Raw genomic sequence first — 24,615 nt, forward strand, 5'->3', positions numbered from 1 at the left:
CTGGCTGCATAGGGTCTTCAAAGGCAAATAGAAATTGACTTTCCTCCACTAAAGGCACTGAGTGGAAGGCATCTTTCAAATCAATTACTGAGAAATATTTGGCTCGTTCAGGAATTTCAGACAATAGAGTATAAGGATTAGGCACCACGGGGTGTAAAGGAACCACAGCCTCATTTATTATTCGTAAATCTTGAACTAGTCTCCATTTACCATTTGATTTCTTTATACCCAAAATAGGAGTGTTGCATGGACTGTTACAGGGAATTAATAGTTCCTGCTCCTTTAAATTTTTGATGATGGGTTTTAACCCTTCCTTAACCTCAGGTTTCAGTGGATACTGCTTCTTATGTGGAAACAAGAGCGGGTCTTTGAGCTTGACAACTACAGGAATAGCATTTTGTGCTCGACCGACAAATTTCCCATCAGCCCGTACTCTAGGATTTACATTTTGTTTAATTAAAGGGAGAGAAAGGGAGGGCTCCGTATTTATGAAAACAGAGGCATGGATCTTGCTCAGTAAATCCCTCCCCAAAAGAGGTGAGGGAGACTATGACACGATCAGAAACTCGTGTGAAAATAGCACGGAGTAAGTCACAACTTACAGAAAAACTGAATACCTTTTGGCTTGTCCAGACAGTCTCATTACGGAAGCAGCTCGGGAAGAAAGTGGGCCAAGGGCTTCAGTAAGCACAGAGTAAGTTGCCCCAGTATCTAAAAGGAAATCGAAGGATTGCCCCCCACAGTTATTAATACCCGGGGTTCTTCAGGTGTAATTAGGATGGGAGCTTGTGTGGGGACCCCCGGGCACCTTCAGTCCTGATTGTCTTGAGAGTCTGACCCCTGAAACCTATGCCTCTGGGGGCAGTCTCTCTTCCAGTGTGGTCTCTTGCAGACAGGATCTTATAGCCATTGTAAGGGCTTCCACCTGTTCCTTTGTCTTTTTCTGCTTTTCTTTCTTTCTCTCATATTCCCTACCATAATAGACTGTCTGAGCCAGTTGTAACAAATTATCTAAAGGCTGATTTGGTCCATACGCCCGTTTTAATAGCTTACGGTGGATATCTGGAGCTGATTGAGTGAGAAATCTATCCTTTAAGATCACTTTTCCCTAAATGGAAAAAAAAAAAGACCACTTTTCCCTCTTCACTTTCGGGATCAATCTCAGTGAATCTGCGAAGGGCTTCTCTCAGTCTATCTAGGAATTTACCGGGAGCTTCTTTCTCCTCTGTTCTATGTTTGCCAATTTGCCATATTTTAAAGGCTTAGCACGTGCCTGCCTGAGTCCTTCAAGAATACATCTGACAAAATGACTCTGATCCCATCTTCCTTTAGCTGTGTTGTAGTCCCAGTCTGGTTCTGTAATTGGGACCGCCTGATTCCCAGTAGGGAGGGCGGTTATCTCATCCTCCCTCTTCCCTACTGATTCATTACCAAGCCATTCATCTCCATAAGCAACCACTTTTCCCAAAACTCAACTTTGAGTAGGGAGTCAGCGTTTGTCCCAAGATATACATCACATTCTTCCAAGTAAGGTCGTAAAGCAGAGTAACACCTTTAAAAGCTCTAATATATTTTTCCAGGTCTTCTAGATAGTCTCAGAGATCCTCCTTGATTCTTTGTATTTCTTGATAGGAAGAGGGCTTATCAACACTCATAGACTGATTATTTCTCCTGGTGGGTGCTTCATGAAGAGGCAACAGTTTGTGTGGCTGTTCCTCAGTCTCTCTGGCTGCTCTGCGCATATGATCCCAGGGACAGATTGGAGAAACCTGCTTTTCTTTATCTCTTTGTCTCCTGTCCTCCATCTCATCTAGCAAAGTAGGGGGACAGGAGGGAGCTGAAGGTTTCACATCCAAATCTATACCCTTAGGACATAAGTCTGGCATATTTCACAGAAAGAAAAAGGGCAACATATATGCTACTTCTACTACTTCTACCGGTTCTACAGAACCGGTCTAATTGTAAAACAGTATTATACTTAAGAGACCCTCCAACTGGCCACCATTCGCCATCCTCCAGTGGGTACTGCGGCCATGCAGTATCGACACATAGGAAGACCAGGTGTGTCTTCTTTAAGCCCTGGGGATCAAATCTATCCCAGTTTTTCATGCTACAATTCAAAGGAGTGAGGCTGGAATTGTTAGTTCCCATCTGTAAGAGAGAAAAAAGTGACCAGCGCCATCTTTCTACCAGAAGCATCCCTCCCTGCTCTAGATGGGGGTGTAGAGAGACTTTACACCAAAGTTTTTCTTTCCTGGTCGGGCTTAGTCTGTCCCTTACCAACGCAGGCGACATACTCGTCCCTCCCGGTTCTACCGCCGAGACAGGGTGGGGATGCACCAGGGGTAGACGTGATGGCATCCCTGACTGACATTCAGCTCCTCACCATTAAAACCTTGCTTGCCTTTGATGCCACCCAGGGTGCAATCAAGAGTAACCTTCTGGAATGCCTCCCAGGCTAAGACCGCTGGGGGAAACATTCATCACCTGAGTGCCAGTGCACGACCCTGAGTATATTCCTGACCACAATAAGACCTATACGACATAAAACAGAGATGTTCCTTCCAAATGTCACCACACCAGTATAAGAACCTCCTCTGGTCCACTAAGAGCCAGTGTTACCAAAGGGAAAAAACCCATTGTCGTTCCAATCTGAGAAACCTTTAACCTCAGAGATGCACTTGTAGCTAGAGCTCCATCTAGCTTCTAAACTTTGGATTCCTAGTAAGGCTAGGAACTTCCTGACTACCAATCCAAGTTTGGGATCTAAATAACAGTACACAGTAATAGCATAGATCACAAATCCCTTGAAAGTCTATGATCCAATAGATTAGGTTAGTACTTCTAATTTCCCAGGAGTTATGAGATGGTCAAAGAGACCGAAAAGTTCGACCGAGAAAGGAGAGTTCGGTCGACATGCTTTGCCCATTTCTGGTCAGTCCCCGAAGGAGACATTGGGTGCCTCTTGGCATTGGCAGGTCGGTATAAATCCTCCACAGATTTCTGCCATAAGCTGTATGAGGTCACCGTGGAACCGCAGAGCAGGGCTCCTCGCTTGCTTCGCGCAGGTGTGTCATTCATTCACACAAGCAAACTGTAGAGTTAGTAAAGTACAGCAGGAAACGTGTTTGCTAGGAGAACAAAGAACTAGAAACAAAGTATAAAGGAGATAGAGAAAGCTTCTGACATAGGCATCAGAAGGGGGCAGAAAGAGTACCCCCTTGCTAGTGTTAGCAATGGAGTTATATACTCTCCAATTAGTTGTTACAGTGAATCAAAAGAATGTCTGGAGGTTGTAAAGATCTCACTAGACCTACTCCCATAATTTACATTTTAAGATAACAGGATTAGCCAGAAGGTTTTTTCCAGAGACTGTCCTCAAGCAGGATACATTATTGTTATATAATCCTAAGGAATGTAGAGGGGAAAAAAGTTTGTCCTTTCTTCCTCCATGAGAATTCCAGACCCCTCTCTCCTTGGGGATCCCTAGACTCCTTATCGACCTGCCTAGGAAATGACTCTGTCACTAGGGTCTTTTGTGGTTCATACAAATTTTAGAATTATTTGTTCTAGTTCTATGAAAAATGCCATTGGTATTTTGATAAGGATTGCATTGAATCTGTAGATTGCTTTGGATAGTATGGATATTTTTACAATTAATTCTTCCAATTCATGAGTATGGTATATCTTTCCATTTATTGGCAAGAATTTCAATTTCTTCCATTTCCTTCCTCAATATCTTCTAAATTTCAGAGTATAGGTCTTTCACTTGCTTGCTTAAATTAATTCCTCAGTATTTTATTCTTTTTTATGAAACTGTAAATGGGATTATTTTCTTAGTTTCTCTTTCTGGTAGATAGTCATTAGTGTATAGAAACTCAACAGATTTCTGTGTGTTAATTTTTTTTTTTTTTTTTTTCTGTGTGTTAATTTTGTATTCTGCAACTTTACTGAATTTATTTATTAGTTCTAATAGTTTTTGGTGGAGTCTTTAGGGTTCCTATATATAGTATCATGTCATCGGCAAAACAGTGACTGTTTTACTTCTTTTCCAGTTTGGATGCCCTTTATTCCTTATTTTTGTCTGTTTGCTGTGGCTAGAACTTCCAATACTATAGCTGAATAAAAGTGATAAGAGTGGGCATCTTTGTCTTGTTCCTGATCTTAGAGGAAATTATTTCACCTTTTTACCCTTGAGTATGATGTTAGATATGGTTTTGTCACATATGGCCTTTGTTATATTGTTGCCTCTATATCCTCTTTGTTGAGAAGTTTTATAATATATGGATGTTGAATTTTGTCAGAAACTTTCTCAATTTTTGAGAGGATCATATGCATTTTATTCTTCATTTTGTTAGTGTGATGTATCATATTGATAATTTGCAGATACTGAATCATCCTTGCTTTTATGGGATAAATTCCAGATAATGGTGTATGGTCCTTTTAATGTATTGTTGAATTCAGTTTTCTTGTATTTTATTTAGTTTTTTTTTTTTTTTTGCACCTATATTCATCAGGGATATTGGCCTGTAATTAATTACCTTTTTTGTGGTGTTTTGTCTTTTATGGGTATCAGGGTAATGCTGGCCTCATAGGATGAATTTGGCAGCATTCTTTCCTCATCATTTTTGGTAACAGTTTGAAAAATATTAGCTCTTCTTTTAAATATTGGTAGAATTCATCTGTGAAGTTGTATTTTCTTTTGTTCATTGGAAGTCTTTTGATTACTGAATCAATTTCATTGCTAATAATGTCTGTTCAGATTTTTGGTTTCTTCCTGATTTTTGGAAAGTTATATGTTTCTAGGCATTTATCCATTACTTCTGGATTGTTCAATTTGCTGACATACAATTGTTCATAGTAATCTTTTATGATGATCCTTTGTATTTCTGTGATGTCAGCTGTAAATTATCTTCTTTCACTTCTGATTTATTTATTTGAACCCTTTCTCTTTTTTTTCTTGATGATTCTGACTAAAGATTTGTCATTTCTTTTTAACTTTTCAAAGAACTAGCTCTTAGTTTCATTAATCTTTTCTAATTTTTCTATTTCATTTATTTCCACTATGATTTTTATTTTTTCCTTTTTTCTACTAACTTTGGTGTGTTTTTTTTGTTGTTCTTCTTTTTATTGTTTCTTTAGGTGTAAGGTTAGATTGTTTATTTGAGATTTTTCTTGTCTCCTGATGTAGGCTATAAACTTCCCTCATGGAACTGCCTTTGCTGTGATCCATAGATTTTGCAATGTTGCATTTCCATTATTATTTGTCTCCAGATTTTTTTCTCTTTTGATTTCTTCAGTGATCCATTGGTTGTTTAATACCATATTGTTTAGATTCCATGTGTTTGTGTTTCTTCTATTTTTTTTCTTGTAGTTGATTTCTAGTCACATACCACTGTGGTCAGAAATAATGGTTGGAGTGATCCCTTTATTTTATGTAATACCCTTCTTTATCTCTTATTATAGTCTTTGTTTTAAAGCCTATTTTGTCTGACATAAATGTTGTAACCCATACTTTCTTTTTTGCTTATATTTGCATAGAATATCTTTTTCTGTCACCTCACTTTTAACCTGTATGTGTCCTTAAATCTGAAGTGCCTTTCTTCTAGGCAGCATATATGTGGGTTTTTTTAAATCCATTCAGCCACTGTATGTATTTCCATTCAGCCTAGGAACATATAGGTCATTTACATTTACAGTAATTATTGATAGGTATATACTTATTGCCATTTTGTTAAATGTTTTCTGGTAATTTTTATTGTTCTCTATTCTTTTTTTCTTGCTATCTCATCTTGTGATAAGACATCTCATCATCATCTTGTGATTTGATTCCTTTCTTTAGTGTTACATTTATATTTCTTTCTCTTTATATTTTGCGTGTCTTTTATTGGTTTTTGGCTCATGCTTACCATGAGGTTCTTATATAACAAGCTATGTATTTAGCACTCTGTTTTAGGTTGGTGGTCACTTAAGTTTGAGTGCATTCTGAGAACACTACATTTTAACACCTCCTCCTGACATTTTATGTTTTTTTCTTCATATTTTACACCTTTTGTGTGTATAACTTGACTAATTATTGTAGTTTTATATGACTTTAATAGTTTTATCCTTTAACCTTCATGTTAGCTATGCACATACGTTTACTATGTGAAATGAAAGTCACTCAGTCATGCCAAACTCTTTGGGACTTTGGGACCCCATGGAATTCTCCGGGCCAGAATACTAGAGTGGGTAGCCTTTCCCTGCTCCAGGGATCTTCCCAACCCAGGGATCGAACTCAGGTCTCCCGCATTGCAGGCAGATTCTTTACTAGCTGAGCCACAAGGGAAGCCCAAGAATACTGGAGTGGGTAGCCTCTCTCTTCTGCAGTGGATCTTCCTGACCCAGGAATCAAACTGGAGTCTCCTGCATTGCAGGCAGATTCTTTACCAGCTGAGCTATCAGGGAAGTCCTATATTTACTATATGTTTGCCTTTATTGATGAGATTTTTTTTCTTTCATAATTTTCTTATTTTTAGTTATGACCTTTCTTTTCTGTTTAAAGAAGTCCCTTGAATATTTTTTTGTAAGTTCAGACTAGTGGTATGAACTCCTTTAGCTTTTGCTTGTCTGTGAAACTCTTTATCTCTCCATCAGTTGTAAATGATAACCTTGTAGGTAGAGTATTCATGGTTGTAAGTTTTTTCCTTTCAGCACTTTGAATATATTTGCCCCTCCCTCTGTTCTATAAAGTTTCTGCTGAAAAGTCATAGTTGAATCATATGATTTTATCTATTCTATTTTTAATTGGAGAATTTAATTCATTTACATTTCAAGTACTAATAAGGAAGGTCAATGCTATCATTTTGCTATTTTTTTCTGTATGGCTTTTTTTTTTTGTCCCTCATTTCCTGTCTCCATTACTGTCTCCTTTTGTATTTAGTTGATATTTTGTACTGAAAAGTTTATATTCTTTTCTCATTCTTTTTGGGTATATTCTATGGAGAATTCCATGGATAGAGGAGCCTGATGGGCTACAGTCCATGGGTCAATAAGAGGTGGACACAACTGAGTGACTAACAATTTCACTTCACTTCAGTTTGTATTTAGCTAATATTTTTGTAGAGAAAAATTTATATTCCCTTCTCATTATTTTTGGGAATATTCTATAGCTATGTTTTGGTAACTCTCATGGAAATTACATTTAACATCCTAAAGTTATAGCTCTCTAATTTAAATTTATACCAGCTTAATTTCAATAACATACAAAAACTGTTCCTTCACACCTCTGTCCCCACTCTTCTTGGTTTTTACCACAAAATTATGTCTTTATACATTGTGTAACCAAAAACATAAACTGGTAATTCTTTTAAATTAGTCAGTATCTGAAATTATTCAGAAAACAAAAAGTTTTCTGAACTTTACACAGTTACAATCATACTATCTTTTAGAGTAACAGTTATTTTTTAAATGTTTCAAATAATCTAGAAAACAAAAATTAGAATTACAAGCTGTTTTCTGTTATTGCCACAAAGAGTCAGACACAACTGAGCAACTGAACTGAACTGAACTTCCATTATTATATTTTTCAGCTCCAGAATTTCTTTTTGATTTCATCTTTTAGGTTTTCTGTCTCTGTATGAACATTTCCATTTTGCTCATATGTTACTTTTTTCACTTTACCCACATTTTCCCTTAGTTCTTCAAGCATCTTTAAGATGGTCGTTTTAAAGTCTTTGCCTAGTATGTCTGCCCTCGGGTCTCTTTCAGGAACAATTTCTATTGATTTATCTTTCTCTTGAATAGTCATATTTTCTTATTTATTTTTGTGCCTTGTGATTTTTTTTAAACCAGACATTTGCATTTAATGATGTGGTATCTCTGGAGATCAGATTCCTGCTGGGTTTTGTTATCATTGCTATATTGTTTTGTCTTTAGTTGTCATAAGTAAGTAAAGTTGCTCAGTCGTGTCCAACTCTTTGCGACCCCATGGACTGTAGCCTACCAGGCTCCTCTGTCCATGGGATTTTCCAGGCAAGAATACTGGAGTGGGTTGCCATTTCCTTCTCCAGGGGATCTTCCTGACCCAGGGATTGAACCTGGGTCCCCAGCATTGCAGACAGACGCTTTACTGTCTGAGCCACATAAGCTGTCTCTTTGTCCAGGATTAGCTCGAGATGTAAATTTAAGGTCTTCTCAGATCTTTTCTAAGCCTTTCTGTGGGCATGCATGGTCACTTTCTAGTTTTTCTTTATGTAGTTGTTTCTGAATGTCTGACTTTTTGCAACCTATGGATAGGACATTCAGAAAAATTAAGGGAGAAAAAGATACTAATTTCTTAAATCACATGGAAATTACTTTAAATGGAGAGAGAGAGGGGCTTGCAACAATGTGAGGAGGTGCAACACAACACTGGCCACCTGCTTCTTTGTCTACACCTCTGACTAGAAACAACCATCAGCAATCAGAGCATAGATCCCAATATTGGAGGATGGGATACTTTTTGCCTAGCCTGGTTCCTGAAAGCTATATGTAAGCTCTCTCCACAAACACATACATAACTGCCTGCCACAGGTAGCAGCTACTATGCTAAAAGCCAAAATTAACCACAATTTACTGTCTAAGCTAAAAAGTGCGTGCGTACTCAGTTGTTTCAGTTGTGTCTGACTTTTTGCGACCTATGGATAGTAGCCCACCAGGCTCCTCTGTCTGCAGGATTCTCCAAGCAAGAGTACTGGGGTGGGTTGCCATGCCCTCCTCCAGGGGATCTTCTCGACCCAGGGCTCAACCCTGCGTCACCTGTATCTCCTGCATTGCATGTAGATTTTGACCCACTGAACCAACTGGGAAGCTCAATAAACTCTGGAGTTCCTAAATAGTTGCATTAGACAGATTCTGTGAGCACAGTTGTTGTCTATGTGGGAAGGTAGATTCCTTATGCTTCATCACCTTTTTCCCAGAATTCTTCTGTAGGAGTTCTTCATATTTTGTAAATATAAGTCTTTGCCACATATGTGTATTGGAATATTTTTTCTTAGTCTGTTGCTTAATTACTAATTTTCAAAATGCTTCCTTTTGATCAGAAAATATTTTAATTTTCTTGAAGTCCAATATTCCAATTTTTACTTTAATGGTTAGTATATTTTATGTTATGCCTAAAAAAAACTTTGCCTATTCCATGGTTGCAAAGATTTTCTTCTATAAGCTTTATAGTTCTAGCTTTTACATTTAAGTTTGTGATCCATCTTTAATTGATTTTTGTGTATGAAGTGCAGTAGGGATCAGAATTATCATTCCACAGATCAGTCCAGTTTCAGTATAATTTGATTTTCCTTTCCTCAGTGATCTTACTTGGTTAATAATCCATTGACTGTATAAGTCTGGGTCTATTTATGGACTCGATTCTGGTTATGAATCGATCTAGAATACAATAAAAGTAAGTCTGATGTAACTTTATGGTAAATCTAGAACTCAGGGATTTACATAAGTACTCTAAAATTGTTATTCTCTTTTCAAAATTGTTTTGGTTGTTCTAGGTCCTAGATCCTTTGAATTTCCTTATAAATCTTAGACCCACTTTGTTACTTTCTTCAAAAGTCTGCTGAAGTCTAGAGATAATTTGAGGTTCCATATATTTTCTACCTCCAGAGAAGACTTACTTTTTTTGTCAAGCAGATGGCCTCTGGGATGATTACCTTTATCTAATAAATGTCTAAGAAATTCAAAGCTGGGCTTCAGTCCTGAGGACTGGTCTATTTCCAGTTCATCCTGTTCTAAGTGTGAAGTGCTTCTTGGTCCCAGTTAGAAGCCTGGGTGTTTTCAGGGCCTTTCCTCCTTTTCCGGTTCTATACTGTAATTTTTTTCTTGTCATTCATGACTGGGAAATTGCTGTAACCTCTTTTTAGCTTCTCAGTGCTGCTTTTGTTTTCAGAAACAGTAATTACCTTCAGGGTAAAGTTTCCCCAAACATCAGGCTCACTTTTTTGGGCTTTTGTTTTCTTTCAGATCTTGGATCAGAAAATTCTCACTGCTTTGGTATCTTTTCAATGCCTTCAAATTGGTGTTTTGAAAGTAATAATTTGCCCAGCTTTTCTAATTGTTCTCAGCAAGAGGTTTGTCTGTAACAGCCTAGTTAGTCAGTCATTACCACAACTGGAACTCTCTGACATATTTTTTAAAAATATAAATTAATTAAAATTAACTTTGTTTTGGAAAATATTTTCAGACTTTCCTAATGATTATGGAGATAATTGACAATTATCTAGAGGGGTGGAAATTGTTAGCATAGAAGTTTGCTTCAGCATTTTGGTTGGGGCGGGGGGGGAATACTAAAGACTTCATACCAGAATAAGAGAGGCTGCACACAGAATGTGATGTTTGGAACTGCTCACCAAGGTTACTTGGTACACCTTATAAATTTTCCACTTCCCAATTTCCACCCAAAATTGAGAGGTTAGAGATAATATCCCTTTGCTTCCTACCTTCATCCAGTCTCACTGAAGCAGAGTGGTATTACCCCTTCAACATTTTCCCATTACTGAGCTGTAGCAGGGTTTCCCAGGTGGTGCTAGAGGTAAAGAACCCACCTGCCAATGCAGGAAACATAAAAGATACGGGTTTGGGTTTGATCCCTGGGTCGGGAAGATCCCCTGGAGGAAGGCATGACAATCCACCTGGTATTCTTGCCTGGAGAATCCCATGAACAGAGGAACCTGGCAGGCTACAGTCCATGGGGTCGCAAAGAGTCAGACACAGCTGAAGTGACTTAGCATGCACACAAAGTTCATTGCTATAGCAATATGTGAATTTTATAGCTGGATAATATGGGTGAGCAGTCCTCCAATTGCTTTTAGATGTTTGTAGTGGAATCTGCTCACTCTAACTTAATCCCTGGTACTTCTCACCATGCTGTCATTTAACAGGAAATCACGTTGGTGGAGGTGAAAGCAGCATGAGGAAAGGAGAACGTGCCCAATTCAACAATTTTAATTTAAGCCTCTGAAGTTTCTCAAATCAAATGTGAGCTTGTACACATATCAGCAGCTATTTAGAACTCCATACACACACTCCCAAGTACATACATATTACACACTCAAATATACATAGACATAGACTAATAGCAGGTACTGTGAGGACAGGAAGTTTAACGCCAGACTAAACTAGATAATACCATATAATCCACTGGAAAGAGGTGGAAAGAGGTGACTCAAATGACCCTCTTGCCTTCTTTTTTTTTATAGTTATTAGAAAATATTATCTATATTCCATATGTTGTACAATATATCCTTACAGCTTACTTATTTTTCCCACTTACTTGAATGCTTTATTATTTTTATTCATTTACTTTTAACTGGAGGATAATTGCTTTACAGTATTGTGTTGGTTTCTGCCATACATCAGCATGCATCAGTCATAGGTGTACACATGTCCCCTCCCTCTTGAATTTCCCTCCCACCCCCCCACCCCTCTAGGTTGTCACAGATCACCCAGTTTGATTCCTACAGCATCCTACAGCAAATTCCCACTTGCTATCTGTTTTACATATGGCATTGTATATGTCTTAATGTTCCTCTGTCAATGCATCCCACCCTCTCCTCTCACTGTGTCCAGTCTGTTCTGTATGTCGATGTCTCCATTGCTGCTCTTCAGATAGGTTCCTCAGTACCATCTTTCTAGATTCCATATATATGCGTTAATATATACTATTTGTTTTTCTCTTTCTGACTTGACTTCATTCTGCACAATAGGCTCTAGATTCATCCCGTTTATACCTCTTATCTCTATAGTACTCCCTCCCCCTGCAGTACCCCTCCCCCTTCCTATGAAAACCACTAATTTGTTCTCTATCTGCGTGTCAGTTTCTTTTTTGTTATGTTCACTAGTTAATTTTTTTTTGGATTCCACATATAAGTGATATCATACAGTATTTGTCTGTCTTTATCTGACTTATTTCACTTAACAAAAAACCCTCCAAATCCATCCATGTTGTTGCAAATGACAAAATTTAATTCTTTTTTGTGGGTGAGTAGTATTCCATTTGTGTATGTATATACACCATATCTTCCTTATCCATTCATCTGTTGCTGATGTATGCTTAGGTCGCTTCCTTATCTTGGCAGTTTTACATAATGCTGCACTGGGGTGCACGTATCTTTTCAAACTAGGTTTTTGGTTGTTTTTTTTTTCACATATACACCCAGAGGTGGGATTGCTAAGTCATATAGTAGTTCTGTTTTTAATGTTTTGAGAAATCTCCATACTGTTTTCCACAGTGGCTGAAACAATTTACATTCCCACCAACAGTTTACAAGGGTTCCCTTACTTCATGTACTCATTAACATTTGTTATTTGTGTTTTTTCTTTTCCACTATGATTTATTATAAGATCTTGAATACAGTTCTTTGTGCTATACCTCTTGCCCTCTTGAGGAAGGACAGGATCAAGAAGCAAGAGCTGACTTTAGCTGATGCTTGTTATGTGCCAAGTATGGTTCTAGGACATCTTGTATATATTATCACATTCAATCCTCATGTGATTCTACAGAATAGGTAAGTTATCCTCATTTTTAATTTAAGGCCCTCAAAGTCCCCAACAAAGATCAAATGGCCAGTGCATTTGCAGAGCCAAGATTCAAATCTAATTTTATTTGGCCTATCCCCTGAAAGTATGAAAAAGAGGCAGAATTTATTTAAATAATTAGAGTCTGCAGTAGAGTTTCTAATAGAAGTATAATTAATGACTTTGTTTACTATTTCTCTCTCACAGTAACAATCAGCATCAATTTCAGTGAATGAGAATCTATTGAGTACTTACTAAATGCTCAATTATTAGGATTTGATGAGCAAGGGTAGTGTTATGTGAGAACAATGAGGGGAACAGAGAGCAGAACAGTTAGTGTTAACAAGCTTTTTCTGAACACATAAGCACTGAACTGGTTATTCAAAATATAAAGACAAGAAGTATAATACATGGTCCTCACTCTCCAACACTTTCAGCTTAGCTACTTCAGATGTCATTTGTGTTGCATCTTGTACGGGAGCTACACATACCTATAAAAGACACAGAGAATACAAAGACAAATAAGCCTGGACCTTCTCTCATGAAACTCACAGTCTAAAGGTGAGTCAGACTCACAAACAGGCACTTTCAATGTAAGATACTGAGTTAGAGATAAACACAGATTGTCACAGAAGCATGGAGAGGAAGCATTTAGTTCAATATGGGGGATCAGGGAAGCAGGAAGAAATGGCTCTTGAACTAACATGCGGGAGGCAGAAAGAATGCATCTGAAACACTTAGCAAGCAATATCACCAGTATGTGTGTTCTGAACAGAGTGATACAGGTGATATGGCGCTACAGAAACTCAATAAATATTGCATGAGTGAGCTGTTCCTTAAAAAACTTCAGAGTGGGAACTATCAGACTGTAAACTTTTTCTCCTCTTCCTTTTGCTTTTGCAACTCCTAAAGCCTATTCTTGTTTTGGGGGGATTTTTCTTCCTCTATCCTTTCCTTTTTCCCTTCCTTCCTTCCTGTCTTTTGATTTTTTTCCTCCAAAAATAGAGAGATTATAAGAACTGAAGAAACTGGGGAAGTCTTCAACAGAGTGTGAAACTTGAAGGATTCGTGGGATTTAAATATAAAATACAAAAAGGGAGGACACTGACAGGTATCCAAATGCCAACTATTGAGTCCATCAACTCACATTTAGTGAACCCCTTCCCTGCCATCTTATAGCTTGTTCTGGGAACACTGAGATGAATCTGCCCCATGAGCTGAAATAAGCAGTACATGTTTATGGGCTGTAAATGGAAAGCATGTATAGACTAGTGGGACATTAAGTCTAATAAGCAAATTGGGATAGATTGAAAAGGGCCTAGAAAATAAACAGAGGAGTTTAGACCTGATACAGTTTGATATCAAGAGTGCTTTTAGGCTTTTGAGCGGCAGTGGGGGAGGGTGGGGGGGCGGGGTAAGTGTGTGGGAAAGATTTGAGAGAGAAGACTGGTATATAGGCTAACAAGAGGCTGTGTGTGAGCCTAATTCTGGTAGTAAGGGTCTCTAGGATGTGGCAGAAGGAATGGGAAGAAAGAAGCAGGGCACATTTTAAAGAAAGAATGGATGTGGCAGCCTGGATGGAAGGGGATTTGGGGGGAGAATGCATACATGTGTATGTATGGTTAGGTCCCTTCACCCTTCATCTGAACCTGTCACAACATTGTGAATTGGCTATATCTTGAAACAAAATAAAAAGTTTAAAAAATAAAAACTGAAAGAAAGAATGGACAGGGCTTGAGGATATAGAGAATCTGTACCTCCAGGATTTCAGTTTTTAATCTTAGGAAATGTCTAATTACAGGCTATGAATCCTTAAAGAAGTTGGGTTGGGAATGATAGGCTACAAAGAGGAAAGGAACTGAAAAAAAATCTGCTGACTGAGAATGAAGTTATAGCTGCTATGATCTGTTACTAGTAAATAGCCCAGGCCTTAGGTGTCTTCCAGTGAGATTTAGGGTTCAGAGTTTATGAAGTGCCTTTTTAGGGAGGGTCCTGTCATGTGTCTTGGTTTGTGGGATCTTAGTTCCCCGACTAGGAGAACCTGAACCCGTGCCCTTGGCAGCGAAAGACCACTGAACTTCCGGGGAATTCCCTGAAGTACCTTTTTAAAAACAGGTAAAGTCTCTAAGAACCATTGTTTCGAGGACACTATTTATGAGATTGAGCAACTCCAAAACTAGAGACAGAGAAGGGGTCATTTTAGAAGGCTTAGTGTGCAGAGCCCGTTCTTGCATCACAGCCTTGTCATGGCGAAGGGGTTTGTGTAACTCAATGAAGCTATAAGCCATGCTATGCAGGGCCACCCAAGATGGACAAGTCATAGTGAAGAGTTCTGATAAAACGTGGTCCACTGGAGGAGGGAAAGGCAAACCATTCCAGTATTCTTGCTGCGAGAACCATATTAACATGAACAGTATGAAAAAGCAAAAAGATAGGACACAGGAACATGAGCACCCCAGCTCAGAAGGTGTCCAGTGTGCTGATGGAGAAGAAAGGAAGGCAATTACTAATAGCTCCAGAAAGAATGAAGTGGCTGGGTCAAAGCGGAAATGATGCTCAGTTGTGGATGTGTCTCATGGTGAAAGTAAAGTCCAATGCTGTAAAGAACAATATTGCATAGGAACCTGGAATGTTTGGCCCATGAATTAAATAAATTGGAAGTGGTCAAGCAGGAGATGGCAAGAGTGAACATCGACATCTTAGGAATCAGTGAACTAAAATGGATGGGAATGGGCAGGTTTAATTCAGATAACCAATTATATCTACTACTGTGGGCAAGAATCCTTTAGAAGAAATGGAGTAGCCCTCCATAGTCAACAAAAGATTTTGAAATGCAGTACTTTGATGCAATCTCAAAAACAACAGAATGATCTCCGCTAATTTTCAAGGCAAACCATTCAACATCATAGTAATGCAGGTCTATGCTGCAACCACTGATGCTGAAGAAACTGAAGTTAAATGCTTCTATGAAGACCTATAAGACCTTCTAGAACTAACATCAAAAATGATGCCCTTTTCATCATAGGGGATTAAAATGCAAAAGTAAGAAGTCAAGAGATACCTGAAGTTTGGCCTTGAAGTACAAAATGCGAAGAAGTAGAAGGAAAAATAGAATGAGAAAGACTAGAGGTCTCTTCAAGAAGGTTGGAGATATCAAGGGAACAATTCATGCATGGATGAGCATGATAAAGGGTAGAAATTGTAAGGACCTAACAGGGGCAGCAGAGATTAAGAAGAGGTAGCAAGAATACAAAGAAGAACTATACCAAAAAGGTCTTAATGACCAGAATAACCATGATGGTGTGGTCACTGACCGAGAGCCAGACATCCTGAAGTGTGAAGTCAAATGGGCCTTAGGAAGCATCACTACTCACAAAGCTAGTGGAGGTGATGGAATTGCAGCTGTCCTATTTCAAATTCTAAAGGATGATGCTGTTAAAGTGCTGCACTCAATATGCCAGCAAATTTGGAAAACTCAGCAGTGGCCACAGGACTGGAAAAAATCAGTTTTCATTCCAGTCCCAAAGAAGGGCAGGGCCAAAGAATGTTCAAACTATTGGACAGTTGTGCTCATTCCACATGCTAGTAAGGTTATGCTCAAAATCCTTCAAGCTAGGCTTCAGCAGTATGTGAACTGAGAACTTCCAGATGAACAAGCTGGATTTAGAAAAGGCAGAGTAACCAGAGATCAATTGCCAACATTCATTGGGTCATAGAGAAAGCAAGGGAATTGAAGAAAAACATCTACTTCTGCTTCTTTGACTACTTAGTAATGTTTCCTAAAGCCCACTTGACTTCACACTCCAGGATGTCTGGCTCTCAGTGAGTGACCACATCATCATGGTTAACTGGGTCATTAAGAACTTTTTTGTACAGTTCTTCTGTGTATTCTTGCCACCATTTCTTAATCTCTTCTGCTTCTGTTAGTCATTGACTATGCTAAAGCCTTCGACTGTGTGGGTCACAAACAAACTGTGAAAAATTCTTAAAGGGATGGGAATAGCAGACCACCTTACCTGTCTCTTGAGAAACCTGTATGTGGGTCAAGAAACAACAGTTAGAACCTTACATGGAGCAACTGACTGGTTCAGAATTGGAAAAGGAGTATGACAAGGCTGTATATTGTCACTCTGTTTATTTACATGTATGCAAAGTACATCCTGGAGAAGGGAATGGCAACCCATTCCAGTATTTTTGCCTGGAGAACCCCCATGGATAGAGGAGCCTGGTAGGCACAAAAAGTCGGACATGACTGAGTGACTAATAACAATAATATAACAGAGTACATCATGCAAAATACCAGGCTGGATGAATCACAAGCTGGAATCAAGATTGCTGGGAGAAATATCAACAACCTCAGATATGAAGATGATAGCACTCTAATGGCAGAAAGTGAAGAGGAACTAAAGAGCCTCTTGATGAAAGTGAAAGAGGAGAGTGAAAAGGCTGGCTTAACTCAAAACATTCAAAGAACTAAGGTCATGGCATCTAGTCCCATCACTTCATGGCAAATGGGGGGAAAAGGTGGAAGCAGTGACAGATTTTTTTTTTCCCCCTTGGGCTCCAAAATCACTGCAGATGGTGACTGCAGCCATGAAATTAAAAGACACTCGATCCTTGGAAGGAAAACTATGGCAAACCTAGACAGCCTATTAAAAAAGCAAAGACTTCACTTTGCCAACAAAGGTCCATATACTTAAAGCTATGGTTTTTCCAGTAGTCATGTATGGATATGAGAATTGGACCATAAAGAAGGCTGAGCACCAAAGAATTGATGCTTTCCAACTGTGGTCCTGGAGAAGACTCTTGAGAGTCCCTTGGACTGCGAGGAGATCAAACCAGTCAATTCTAAAGGAAATCAGTCCTGAATATTCATTGGAAGGGCTGATGCTGAAGCTGAAACTTCAATACTTTGGCCACCTGATGCAAACAGCCTACACATTGGAAAAGACCCTAATGCTGGGAAAGATTGAAGGCAGGAGGAGAAGGGGATAACAGAGGATGAGATGATTGGATGGCATCACCGTTTCAATGGACATGAGTTTGAGCAAACTCTGGGAGATAGTGAAGGACAGGGAAGCCCGCTGTGTTGTAGACCATGGATCACAAAGAGTTGGACATGACTTAGCAACTAAACTCACACAGTGTACAGAGAAACTTGTGAAAAAGAAGCTTTAAGGACCTAGATTCTGAAGTCCTAACTTGCAGAACTGAAGTGGGACCGGGGGAATCTTTATCAAGTTTCTTAAGGTGATGCTAATAAAAACGATGCTCAGGAAACCCTCGGAGAAACATTTAGAGAAAGAAACTACCTGCTCAGGGAAGACTGGACTGATATCTGCACGTATGCCTTCTCCAGATCCACGTGACTTCACCACAGCTGGCCTCAGGACAGCATGAGCATTTTATCCCATCAAAGTTATTCTGCTCCACTGGCTGTGAAGGAGAAGGAGATAGACATGTTCCAGGACATTGGCTCACATAGGCCTATTGAGTGACTCTAAAGACTTGCAGACGTCAAAAGGGTTTTTAAGTATAATCATCATAACATAGTAATGAATCAAAAACAGGCAGACATATGCTTAAATGACCCTGGAGGGACTGGAGTTAAAAGAAGGAAGGGGCTGCTCACATTCAGGGGTCTAGCAGAATGGACTTGCTTGAGAAAACCCAGCAAGTCAACTGAAGAGGACTCTTGGGATTACCCCACCAGAACTTCTGAGGCAAGTCTAATGAAATGACTTACAAGTGTTGAGTGTAGAATAGCCTCTAAGGCGCCCACATTGGCCTAATTCTGGTTGATATTGCACAACCAGGGTGAGCTGACAATCTTTGGGACACAGAGCAAGATCCAACATTCACAGCTTGGCAGACCTGACCAAGACTCTTTTCTCCTGCCTTTGGATTTATATAGTTCCTTAATTATATGTCTCTTATGCTACTTAACCCCCCACCTTTTTTTGTATTAAAAGTTGTGCTCTTATCTCAACCTTCCTTTTAGATTGGATGCTGCACCTTTTTCATCTTCACACCCCCCACAACACTTCCACTAGGCTTCATGAAATACTGTCGTCTTTGCTATATTGAAAATTCTTATATATTATGAGTTTATTTTTTCAGACTTTGTTTGGTTCTACTGACCTTTCTGGTTTTAGTACCACATAATTAAAATTAATATAGCTTTATAATACATTTTAATATCTCATAGGATGTATTTCCCTTATTATTCTTATTTTTCAACATTTTCCTTTTTTTTGGGCTGCAACTTGTGGAATTTTAATTCCCTGACCAGGGATCAGACCCAGGCGCCTGGCAGTGAGAGCTTCAAGTCCTAACCACTGGCCCACTATTTTCTTAGTGTTCTCACAGTTTTTCTCAAATGAAGCTCAGAGGCAATTTACCAAAATATAAAATAAAATTACATTGGAATTCATATGGAGATCATGTTAAATCTACACATTAATCTAGGGGAAATTTTTTTAACCATAATAATTCTTGCCTCAGGGAAAATAGCTTGTCTTTCCACTTTTTTTTTCGTGTCACTCAGTAGAGTTTATAGCTCTTTTCATGTAAATCCTCATAATTGCTTAAATGTATTCCTAATTATTTTGTAATTCTGCTGTGAATTATATCTTTTTATTTTGCCATTATAATAGTTTTTAAGTCTTTATTGTTGGTATATACAAACACCATTGATTTTTAAATCTTTATTTAGTAACTAGATCTACAACTATTTTAGATCATGTGTCTCATATGTCTGTGGATCATGTTGGCAAAAACACTTTACCTGTGTATTATGTACATAATTTACATTAATTACCTAGTGTATTTTCTTGAGCCATTATGAATGTATATTAGGTTTAATCAGAAGTGCTATTAAAAACTTAATCATACATTGTCTGCAAGATAGTGCCATCCAAGAAAGCCACAAAGCTGAATTTTTTTTTAAATTTATTATAATACAGTTAATTTACAATGTTGTGTTAGTTTCTGCTATATAGTAAAGTGAATCAGTTGTACATATACATATATATACTCTTTTTTTAGATTCTTTTGCCATTAGGTCATTACAAAGTATTGAGTAGTGTTCCCTGTGCTATACTGTAGCACAAAATTTAATTTTAAAGCAAGTAACAGCTTTGCAATAAAGGAGCAATGTCCTCACTTAGCTTATAGTTTACTAAATTTGAATACACATGCAGAAACTAGTGGTACTAGTAAGTACCTTTTATTGAGGTAGAGCTCCCATTTATTGAGATTATACTATGTACTAGCCATTAGGGTAGATATTTTGTATTGATTATTTCAGTTAATGCTCACAACAACTCCAATAAATAGGTATTAATATTCTCATTTTACAGATGAGAAAACTGAAGCTCAAAGAGCTAAAATTGCCTTTCTATGGTCACATAGCTAGTAAATGATAAAGATAGAATTTAAATTCATGTTGTCTGACTTTAACTCCAAAGGCATGCTTTTAACACTTGATTACTTACCCTAAGAGGTATAATACCATAAATTTACTATAGTAAATACTGTAAGTTTAATATAGTACACACTTGACTCTCACAGATGTTTAAGAACCCAGTGCCTTAATTTTATTAACCTCAAATAGAATGAACACAACCCACCAAACTGGAATAACTGGACTGAATTTACACCTAAAACAACTTTAAAAAGTAACAAAAAATTTGAAAAAAATATTTCATTGGATATCATGTTATGAAAGGCAGTGATTCCTGAAAGATGGGAAACAAATGATTGTTACAGTTTTCTTAGCTTAATGACTGGAAAGTTTCCAAGCCATTGTGCAACACGGGGGAAACCAGGCAAACTGGCAATCACTTTGAGTTGAATAGAGAAAATGTGGGGAGTATTTAGAGATCAAAGCACATATAGCTTTTGGGGCAGAGTTTTAGAGAAGAGATTGCTGCATAGAGAAAGAATGCCAGAAATCTTCAGAAGATCCCTCCTAGAGTATAGAGCAGAATGTGAAAAAACTACCCAAGGCTGAGGAGAGAACTACTGAAAAGGATTAGTCAGGAGGAGACACCAAGATCACACAGGGCTGGAACTATTGCTTATTCCTACCATTCAAAGTGGAAAAAACTCATAATTCACATGGCATCAGGATGAGTACTCAGAAGAGTTTTGCCTTAATACTGTGAAGAAATTAGGTTCAGACTAAAGGTTGCTCTGGTCCAGCCTAACAAAGTTTAATATCAAGACCAGAAAGAATAAAAATGTTTCTGAGTACCCAAAACAAAGCTCAAGAATATTTACAGGAATACAAAAAATATACAGCACACAACAAGGTGAAATTTGCAATATCTGGCTATCCAAACAAAACTTACCACACATTCAAAGAAGCAGGAAAGTAGGACTTAAAATCTGGACAAAAGTCGATTAATAGAAATCAACCCACAAATGATACATACATCAGAATTCGTAGCAAGGACGTTAAAATCATTGTTGTTTGTATGCCTTATGTACAAGAGGCTAAAGAATGTAAAGTGGAGACATAGAAGATATAAAAAGACCCAAGTCAAATTTATAGAGATGAAAAATATATTGGATGAGATTAATGGCATATTAGTTGTTGCAGAAGAGATTAGTGAATGTGAATACACAGAAATAAAAACTGAAAAGCAGAGAAAAATGACTAAAAATATATAATACAGGCATACCTCATTTTACCCTACTTGCTCTTTTTTTACACATTGAAGGTTGTGGCAATCCTGCATTGGGCAAATCCACTGGTGCCATTTTTCCAATGGCATTACTTTTAAATTAGGGTACATTTTTTAGGCATAATACTATTGAACACTTTATAGACTACAATATAGAGTAAACGTAATTTTTATATATGTGCTAAGTTGCTTCAATCATGTTTGACTCTTCGCAACCCCATGGACTATAGCCCGCCAGGCTCCTCTGTCCTTGGGATTCTCCAGGCAAGAGTACTGAAGTGGGTTGCCATTCCATTCTCCAGGGGATCTTCCCGACCCAGGGATGGAACCTGGGTCTCCTGCATTGCATACAGATTCTTTACTGTCTGAGCCATGAGGGAAGCCCACACATAGGCATACTTTGGAGATATTGCAGATTGTTTCAGACCACTACAACAAGCAAGTATTGCAATAAAGCAAGTCACACAGATTTTTTGGTTTCCCAGTGCATATAAAAGTTACATTTAGGGACTTAACCTGGTGGTCCAGTCACTAAGACTCTGCATTCCCAATGTAGGGGGCCTAGGTTCAATCTCGGGTCAGAGAACTAGATCCCACATGCCACAACCAAGCGTTCACATGCTGCAACTAAAGTTCCCTCATGCCGCAGCTAGGGAAAAAATAGATCCTGCGTGCTGCAACTAAGACCTGGCACAGCCAAATAATTTTTTTTTTTTAAGTTAGTTTACACTACACTGTAGTCTACTGAAGTGTGTGATAGCTTTATGCCTAAAAAACAATGTGCATACTTTAACTAAAAAATGATGCTGTTGGGAAAATGGTACCAACAAACTTGTTCCATGTAATGTTGCCACAAACATTCCATTTGTAAAAAATGCAATATCTTTAAGCAGCAATAAAATGAAGCACAAAAAAATGAGGACACTGATTCAGAACCTCTACAGTTGACTCTTGAACAACATGGATTTGAACTATGCAGGTCCACTTATACACAGCTTTTTTTCAATAAATAGGTACTACAGTACTACACCAGCCATGGAATTGTGGATTTGGAGGGCCAACTGTAAAGTTATATGAAGATTTTCAACTGCTCAGAGGTTGGTGGTTTAGTCACTAAGTCATGTCCAACTCTTGCGACCCCATGGACTGTAACTCGCCAGGCTCCTCTGTCCATGGGATTTTTCCAGGCAAGAATACTGGAGTAGGTTGCAATTTCCTTCTTCAGGGGATCTTCCAAACCCAGGAATCAAACCCAGATCTCCTGCATCACAGGCAAATTCCTGCACTGCAGGTAGGTTCTTTACCAACTACACGATGAGGGAAGCTTAGAGGGTAGGCACCCCAACTCCCAAGTTGTTCAAGGGTCAGCTGTACAGTCGTCCTTGAGTATTAGCAGAGGATTGCTTCCAGGACATCCCCTCCCTCATGGATACCAAAATCTGCAGCTTCTCAAATCCCTTACATAAAATGTTGTGTTTGCATATTACATACTCCCATCCTCCCATATACTTGAAATCATCTCTTAGATTATTTACTTTGCTGACACAGGTCCTTATAGTCAAAGCTATGGTTTTTCCAGTAGTCATGTATGGATGTGAGAGTTGGACCATAAAGAAAGCTGAGTGCCAAACAATTGATGCTTTTGAACTGTGGTATTGCAGAAGACTCCTGAGAGTCCCTTGGACAGCAAGGAGATCCAACCAATCTATCCTAAAGGAAATCAACCCTGAATATTCATTGGAAGGACTGATGCTGAAGCTGAAGCTCCAATACCTTGGTGTTCTGATAAGAAGAACTGATTCATTGGAAAAGACCATGATGCTGGGAAAGATTGAAGGCAGGAGGAGAAGGGGACCACAGAGGATGAGATGGTTGGATCATGTCACCGACTTGATTCACATGAGTTTGTGCAAGCTCCGGGAGTTGGTGAAGGACAGAGAAGCCTGGTGTGCTGCAGTCCATGGGGTCACAAAGAGTCAGACATGACTGAGCCTCTGAACTGAACTGAATACAATGTAAATGCTATGTGCATGCATGCTGTCCTTCAGTTGAGTCCAACTCTCTGCAACCCCATGGACTGTAGCCCACCTGGCTCCTCTGTCCATGGGATTCTCCAGGCCATAATACTGGAGTGGGTTGCCATTTCCTCCCCCAGGGGATTTTGCCAACCCAGGGATCAAACCCAGGTCTCTTGTGGCTCCTGCATTGGCAGGCAGGTTCTTTACCACTAGAGCCATGCTATGTAAATAGTTGCTCAGTTCAGTTCAGTTCAGTTGCTCAGTTGTATCCGACTCTTTGCGACCCCATGAATCACAGCACGCCAGGCCTCCCTGTCCATCACCAACACCCAGAGTTTACTCAAACTCATGTCCATCGAGTCAGTGATGCCATCCAGCCATCTCATCTTCTGTCATCCCCTTCTCCTCCTGCCCCCAATCTCTCCCAGCATCAGGGTCTTTTCAAATGAGTCAACTCTTCACATGAGATGGCCATAGTACTGGAGTTTCAGCTTCAGCATCAGTCCTTCCAATGAACACCCAGGACTGATCTCCTTTAGGATGGACTGGTTGGATCTCCTTGCAGTCCAATGGACTCTCAAGAGTCTTTTCCAACACCACAGTTCAAAAGCATCAATTTTTCGGCACTCAGCTTTCTTCACAGTCCATACATGACCACTGGAAAAACCATAGCCTTGGCTAGACAGATCTTTGTTGGCAAAGTAATGTCTCTGCTTTTTAGTATGCTATCTAGTTGGTCATAACTTTCCTTCCAAGGAGTTAGTGTCTTTTAAATTCATGGCTGCAATCACCATCTGCAGTGATTTTGGAGCCCAAAAAATCAAGTCTGACACTGTTTCCACTGTTTCCCCATCTATTTCCCATGAAGTGATGGGACCAGATGCCATGGTCTTATTTTTCTGAATGTTGAGCTTTAAGCCAACTTTTTCAGTCTCCTCTTTCACTTTTGTCAAGAGGCTCTTTAGTTCCTCTTCACTTTCTGCCATAAAGGTGGTGTCATCTGCATATCTGAGGTTATTGATATTTCTCCTGGCAATCTTTATTCCAACCTGTGCTTCTTCCAGCCCAGCATTTCTCATGATGTACTCTGCATATAAGTTAAATAAGCAAGGTGACAATATACAGCCTTAACACACTCCTTTTCCTATTTGGAACCAGTCTGTTGTTCCATGTCCAGTTCTAACTGTTGCTTCCTGACCTGCATATAGGTTTCTCAAGAGGCAGGTCAGGTGGTCTGGTATTCCCATCTCTTTCAGAATTTTCCACAGTTTATTGTGATCCACACAGTCAAAGGCTTTGGCATAGTCAATAAAGCAGAAATAGATGTTTTTCTGGAACTCTGTTGCTTTTTCAATGATCCAGCGGATGTT

At 38.9% G+C, this 24,615-nt stretch overlaps 1 protein-coding gene across 5 annotated transcripts in view; it reads left to right on the plus strand.

Annotated features, from left to right (window-relative positions):
* The window catches only part of LOC122681775 (agouti signaling protein), a 93,153-nt gene that overhangs the window by 15,618 nt on the left and 52,920 nt on the right, over nucleotides 1–24,615 (plus strand). The window contains exon 3 of one of the 5 annotated variants that reach the window (XM_043884207.1): nucleotides 22,241–22,324. The exons of 3 other annotated variants lie outside the window; for them this stretch is intronic. The gene's annotated coding sequence lies outside the window, so the exon portion shown is untranslated. Of the gene's footprint in view, nucleotides 1–22,240; nucleotides 22,325–24,615 lie in introns of those variants that run through there. One more of the 5 variants, XM_043884205.1, reaches the window with a different exon arrangement.

Source organism: Cervus elaphus, chromosome 23 (assembly GCF_910594005.1).
Source record: "Cervus elaphus chromosome 23, mCerEla1.1, whole genome shotgun sequence".
NCBI lineage: Eukaryota > Metazoa > Chordata > Mammalia > Artiodactyla > Cervidae > Cervus > Cervus elaphus.